We start from the raw sequence: 6,007 nt of genomic DNA on the forward strand, positions 1-6,007 counted from the left end.
TGGTTCCACCGAGATTTGAACTCAGATCGCAGGATTCAAAGTCCTGAGTGCTAACCATTACACCATGGAACCTTCACACAGAAACCTTGTTACACAGTCAACACGAGAGTGGGTTCAATCAATTGTATTAAATCATTAAAACAATAATGCTGCTTCCAACTTTTTTTTAAGAATGAGTGGTTGCTGTTAAGAGATTATGAAGTTAGTAGGGCAAGTGTGCCGGTTATAATGGTTATTAGCACTCAGGACTCTAAATCCTGTGAACTATGTTCACGTCTCATTTGTAACCCCGCCACGTTTAAAAAAGAATTCAGTAGTTTTGTCATTAAAATTACGAGATGTGAGTTTTAATTTGACTTCAGGATCTAAGGCAGCCTGACTGCTGAGCCAAAAGTGAGTGCTGTGCTCCCAAAATCACTCCACGTGACAACCACTAAATCTGCAATCACTGATCTGATTTCCAACTTCGTGCTCAATTCCGAGATGCCACGGTGACACCTGCCTATGTCCCCTCTGTCATCTTCACTTTTTCTCAATTCTCACGTGTGTAATGAGCCTGCTTCATCAGTTGGTTCCATGGTGTAATGGTTAGCACTCAGGACTTTGAATCCTGCGATCCGAGTTCAAATCTCGGTGGAGCCTGTGTTGTGCATTTTTTAAAGATTTGCTTCTAAATAAATTATTGGGGAGAGAAAAACGGGGTTTAACACGCACATTATTCACACATTTGGTAATGTTTTATGATTGTGTAAACGTATGAACAGGAGGCAGTACATCCATAAATTAAATCGAAGTGTGCGAGCTCAGGTTTGAGTGCCCTAGAACACGTGCACCAGAGATGGAGTGATTAAATAATCGTTGCTCCACAATCAATTGTTTCTTCACCCGATGTGAATTTGCGGCAATGTGCGGGTATCTTCATCCGGCGGTGGATAGATCGTGGCCGCAGGTTTTTCTTTTTAGCACCAATGAAGTGTTCTCAATAAAAATTTGAATCGATTAATCACTGACCAACATGCAGAGCTTAAGCCATCTAAGGAGTTAGTGCAGTAAAGACTTTTATTTGTCTGAAGGCCGTTTACGTGGAACTTTTCAGGGCGTTAAAGGCGAACTAGAAAACGGCGCCTGCTAAGGAATTGTGAACTGAGCTGTGGTGGGAGCTGTAGCATTGAAATCAGCTCTTGTAAGAGCAAGATGGGTTTCAAGAAAACTTACTAGACCCAAAGAAATTTAACTTGTCAAATAAGAACGAATACATTGATTGAACTCGACATGCGGAGACGTATTTATTGCAACACAAAAAGACACTTGGTTCCACCGAGATTTGAACGCAGAACACAGGGTTCAGAGTCCTGAGTGCTAACCATTACACCATGGAACCAACTGATGAACTGGGCTCATTACACAAGTGAGAATTGAGAAAGAGTTAAGACAAATAGAGCACAGAGGGGCGATGGGTTAGGTGAAATCGTGGCATCTAGGAATTGAGCACGATGTGGGAATTCAGATCAGTGATTGTGTAACGGGTTCCGGAGACACTTGTAGAGGTAACTTCTTTATTACAATACAACACTCCAACAGTCCAACTCTCGAACAGTCCTGATACTCTGTTACAGCCTAGGTACACAGCCTAGCTACACAGCCTAGATACTCTACTCTGGCTACGCTCCGGAACTCGCCCTCACAAGGTCGTAGAGTCGGGAGTTCCAGAGTCCCAGCGCTGGCTCTCACAGCATCCCAGGGTCTTCAGATGGCTGGTCGTGGGTCTTGGGTCTTGAGTTACAACTGGGCCCCGATCGTCCAGGGAGCTCTCCTTTTATGCCTGGTCCAACGAGGGGTGGGGCCGTGTGCGCCACCAGACATCCCACAGAGCACACACAGCCCCCCCCCCCCCCCCCCCCGTTGGCGGCGACCAGAGGCTTAAGCGTCTGGACCCCCTGGGAACCCAACGCCTGGCGCCCAGAGGCTTAAGCGTCTGGACCTGCCCGGGAACCCAGAGCCCCCAGCAGTCCCTCCCTTCTTATGTCACTACATTACCCCCCTCTACGTAGCCTCCAGCCGTCCCGGCTGTCAATAATTAGAAAGTTTAAATTAACGAAAGGGAGAGAGAGAAAAAAAATACGCGAGCCTCAACAGGAAAAGAAAAGAGAACAAGAAAGCAACCATAAATACCATAACCAACCTGTACAACTCTACACTATATACAAGCATCAATCAACAAAAAGGTGAAGCAATGACACGTGAACAAACGACCCGCGGCACACCTAGCCCTCCTCGGGATCCGCATAAAAAACGGGGAATTAACAACAACAAATATACAGATTCCGACGCGTTGGATGCACAACCACCGCATGGATGGCAGGGTTCCACACCACCCTGCCAACCTCCCATCCGTCAGGTGGAGAGAAGGCGAAGACCAACATGTCGAGCATCCCTCTACACACACTTATCCGGACGTCTGTCTACGTCCCGGGTCGAGAAGTCGTACTTCAGGGCCGACCCATGTACTGGGCAAAGAAGTCGCACTTCAGGGCTGCTCCAGTATCTACATTTTTAAACATATATATAAAATTTACATGACACAACCAAAATAAATCTGCCTGCTCCTGTCCATAAATGGTGGACGCACGCACGAACCGCATCTCCAAAAGACATCCCGTGCTTGCGTCCCAGCAGCCCTCAATGAGGACCACAACCGACATTACATGTCAACCGTTAGCACCCCCGCCTTTCCAACGTGGCGTCTCCATCCTAAAACCGCGCACGTCGGCCATATCGGGGGGCTTAAACCCAGTCTCTCTCCAAGACTCGCATCGCAGCATATAGCTGTACCGACCAATCTGAGACCCAATCTCTCTCCAAGACTCGCATCGCAGCATATAGCTGTAATGACCGAGCTGAGACCCAATCTCTCTCCAAGACTCGCATCGCAGCATATAGCTGTACCGACCGATCTGACACCCAATCTCTCTCCAAGACTCGCATCGCAGCATATAGCTGTACCGACCGATCTGAGACGACCCATTGTTCACTCCCTGCACAACATGCACCCTAACAACTGAGGGATACAGTCCCAACGTAACGGGACAACTACACCTGAACACCACGAATCTCCAGCCCACTGTTTCAACGCGCCTCGGAGTGTTTCAACTTCCGGGCCGTCAGGGTGAGCCTACTGCTCCAGATGCACCACGGAGGGTCTCAACCTCCGGGCCGTCAGGTCAAGCCGTCAGCTACTCCATGACGGGACCACACTCTCCGAGCCATGTGAGCGCACAGCCCACTAGGCTAGACATGCCACGGAGTGTTTCAATCTCCGGGCTGTCAGGTCAAGCCGTCAGCCATAGCATGACGGGACCACACTCTCCGAGCCATGTGAGCACACAGCCCACTAGGCTAGACATGCCACGGAGTGTCACTATCTCCGGGCTGTCAGGTCAAGCCGTCAGCCATAGCATGACGGGACCACAACTCTCGTGTTAGATACGCAACACCCGCTGGGCCATTCTGGTCAGGATCTGCACCCCAAGATATTTGAGAGCCAGCATGACAATTCCCATCCTTGGCAGCATGTCACCATCTCAAGATAAATGCCCCATACAGTCTATACATCGTTAACAATGACAGCACAAGCTATACATTAACAATCACGAACAAAGCTCAATACAAACCATACATTGTTAACAATCACAAGCAAAGTTTCGCACACATTGACAACACTCACGAGCGAAGCTCCACACAGTTTACCCAACAACAATCACGACTCCCCGACGACAACGAAGAGAATGTCAACAAAAAAAGCATTAAGCCGGAGCGCGTAAATGTACGAAATGTCAGGGGCCTGGTCTCCCGACCTCCAACCTTTGGCCAGAGCAGCAAAGGCGGTGACCAGCGTGTCGGTCAATGTGCCAGCCCTGGCGTCGGTTACAGTAAGAATGGCGTCCTCACTGTCCGGTCGCAGCGCTGATGACGCGGTATGCTAGGTTGCAAACAGCTGTCACCCGGCGGTGAGGGACGCAGCGCTGATGACGCGGCGTTGCTAGGTTGGACAGCGCTGAGCCCAGAAGTGATGTCACTCCCAGCGGCCACTGCTCCCCCGGCAAAAGTGACGACACACCCGGATGGGAAGATGGCGACAGCGCCGCAGCTGGCTGCAGTCCCTGATCGCTCTCACAGTTTATCAACCGTAACCACACCTCGTACCTTACCCACGTCCTTCTCCACTCACCACCACTCTTCTTACTTTCATCTTCCATTACATTTTTCATATAATTTATTTTGTTTCATTATTTTCATTATTACTTTGGCGTCGCCCGAGTTTTGGGTGGCGGCCGATCCCTGCACCCAAACCCGCCCGCCTCCGTGTTCACTGCACACGCCTCGCGGCGCTACAACAGCTGACAAATGCCGTTTACTGCAGTGCCACACAACTCGCCTCAACTGCCGCATCGCACAGCTGTTGGGCAGTGCGAGTAAACGAGGCCTGTTGCTTCGATTCACGAAGCTGGAGGACGCTGGCTGTATTGTTCATGCGGCGCGGCTTAACATCCGCCCCGGGCACGGTTTCTACCAGCAACGTCCTCACAAGGCACCTCTTCCGGTACCATCAGCGACTGTGAGCTTGGCGTGCCCCAGCATCGCCAGCAAGTGGGAGATCTACGTGCTCCGTCCAACGTTCACCACCATCAGCGAGTGGGAACGCGAAGCAGACTGTCATCTCCTCAACACGAGAGAGTTGGCTTGCCTGCTGCCCAGCACCACCAGTGAACGGGAGCTCTGCGAGGTACGTCCATCCTTGTGCACCACCTGCGAGCTGGAGCACAGAGCGTGGTCAGCTAATCCACTGGACTTCGTGTACTTCTGGCTGCTCCATTGTACGCCCCGCCTGCGTGGTTCTGTACGCCCGTGTACGCGCTCAGCGAGTGTTTACACGGGCGTGTTTGCATCCGCTACGTATGGGGAAGTGCTTGCTGATAGCGTGGAGCTTGGACAACGACACCTCGACTTGCTGCTCAGGGCAGCTGAGCCGCTGATTGGAGTCCATCCGAATCCGGGCCCCTTCATCCGCACCATCGTTGCAGCACGGGCTGATATAATAGGGCTATGACATGCACCGTCTCTTCATCATCTGCACCTGCAACCCGCACTCCTGAGGACGCTCTCTGTCCTTGGGCCTCTCCGAGGCCAACGTCGGAGACTGCATCGGCACCGTGGTTGCAGAGGTGGCAGGGGCCGCCGTTCACAGGTCGACCTCGAACCAGCCAACTCCTCTGTTCCCTCGACGCCTCACCTGCACGGATCTTCACATCTACCTTCACATATCCGCCTCGGTCTGCTCAACGCACGCTCCATCACCAATAAATCAGCCCTGATTCACGATACCATCTCGGACCACCACACCGACCTTTTGCTCATCACTGAGACCTGGTGCAGGCAAGACTCCCCGCCAGCTATCTCTCTGGAAGTTGCGCCCCCAGGATACAAGGTTCTACATAAACCTCGCGCAACTAACCAGCGGGGTGGTGGCTTAGCGGTCGTTTACAATGCTCACTTGAAAATTAAAGAGCTCCATCTACCAATGGCTCAGGCCACATTCGAGGTCCAGTCCGTATCCCTTACTACTAACAACGAGTGCTTTTACATTATTTCCATCTATCGCCCTCCAGATGGCAGCATCAACACCTTCGTAAATGAGCTTTCGGAATTCCTATATCTGATTCCTAACCCATCTCACAGGCTCGTGCTTACAGGCGACTTCAATTGCCCCGGCAATACCCCAGCCTCCATCGATAGTCACCTTGAGTCAACTTTGGCCTGCCATAACCTGGTCATCACAAACTCAGGCCCCACCAGAGCTTCGTCAACAAACGTTGAGAGCATGCTCGACCTGGTTCTGGAACCTAACCAGCACCGACGCATCACTGCACTGGGAGTTTTCCAAACTGGTTACTCCGACCACCGCCTTATACTTTCTTCCCTCCAATTTCCGAAGCCAATCACCATCAAA

General features: G+C 51.3%; 2 non-coding genes across 2 annotated transcripts; one reads left to right on the forward strand and one right to left on the reverse strand.

Annotated features, from left to right (window-relative positions):
• Positions 1-72, reverse strand: TRNAQ-UUG (transfer RNA glutamine (anticodon UUG)). Its single transcript has one exon. It is a non-coding gene; the product is annotated as a tRNA-Gln (tRNA).
• Positions 73-570: 498 nt separating this feature from the next.
• On the forward strand, positions 571-642 carry TRNAQ-UUG (transfer RNA glutamine (anticodon UUG)). The gene has a single exon. It is a non-coding gene; the product is annotated as a tRNA-Gln (tRNA).
• The last annotated feature ends 5,365 nt before the right edge of the window (positions 643-6,007 follow it).

Source organism: Lethenteron reissneri, unplaced genomic scaffold (assembly GCF_015708825.2).
Source record: "Lethenteron reissneri isolate LAM-NWPU_2019-01 unplaced genomic scaffold, ASM1570882v1 scaffold_1529, whole genome shotgun sequence".
Taxonomy (NCBI): domain Eukaryota; kingdom Metazoa; phylum Chordata; class Hyperoartia; order Petromyzontiformes; family Petromyzontidae; genus Lethenteron; species Lethenteron reissneri.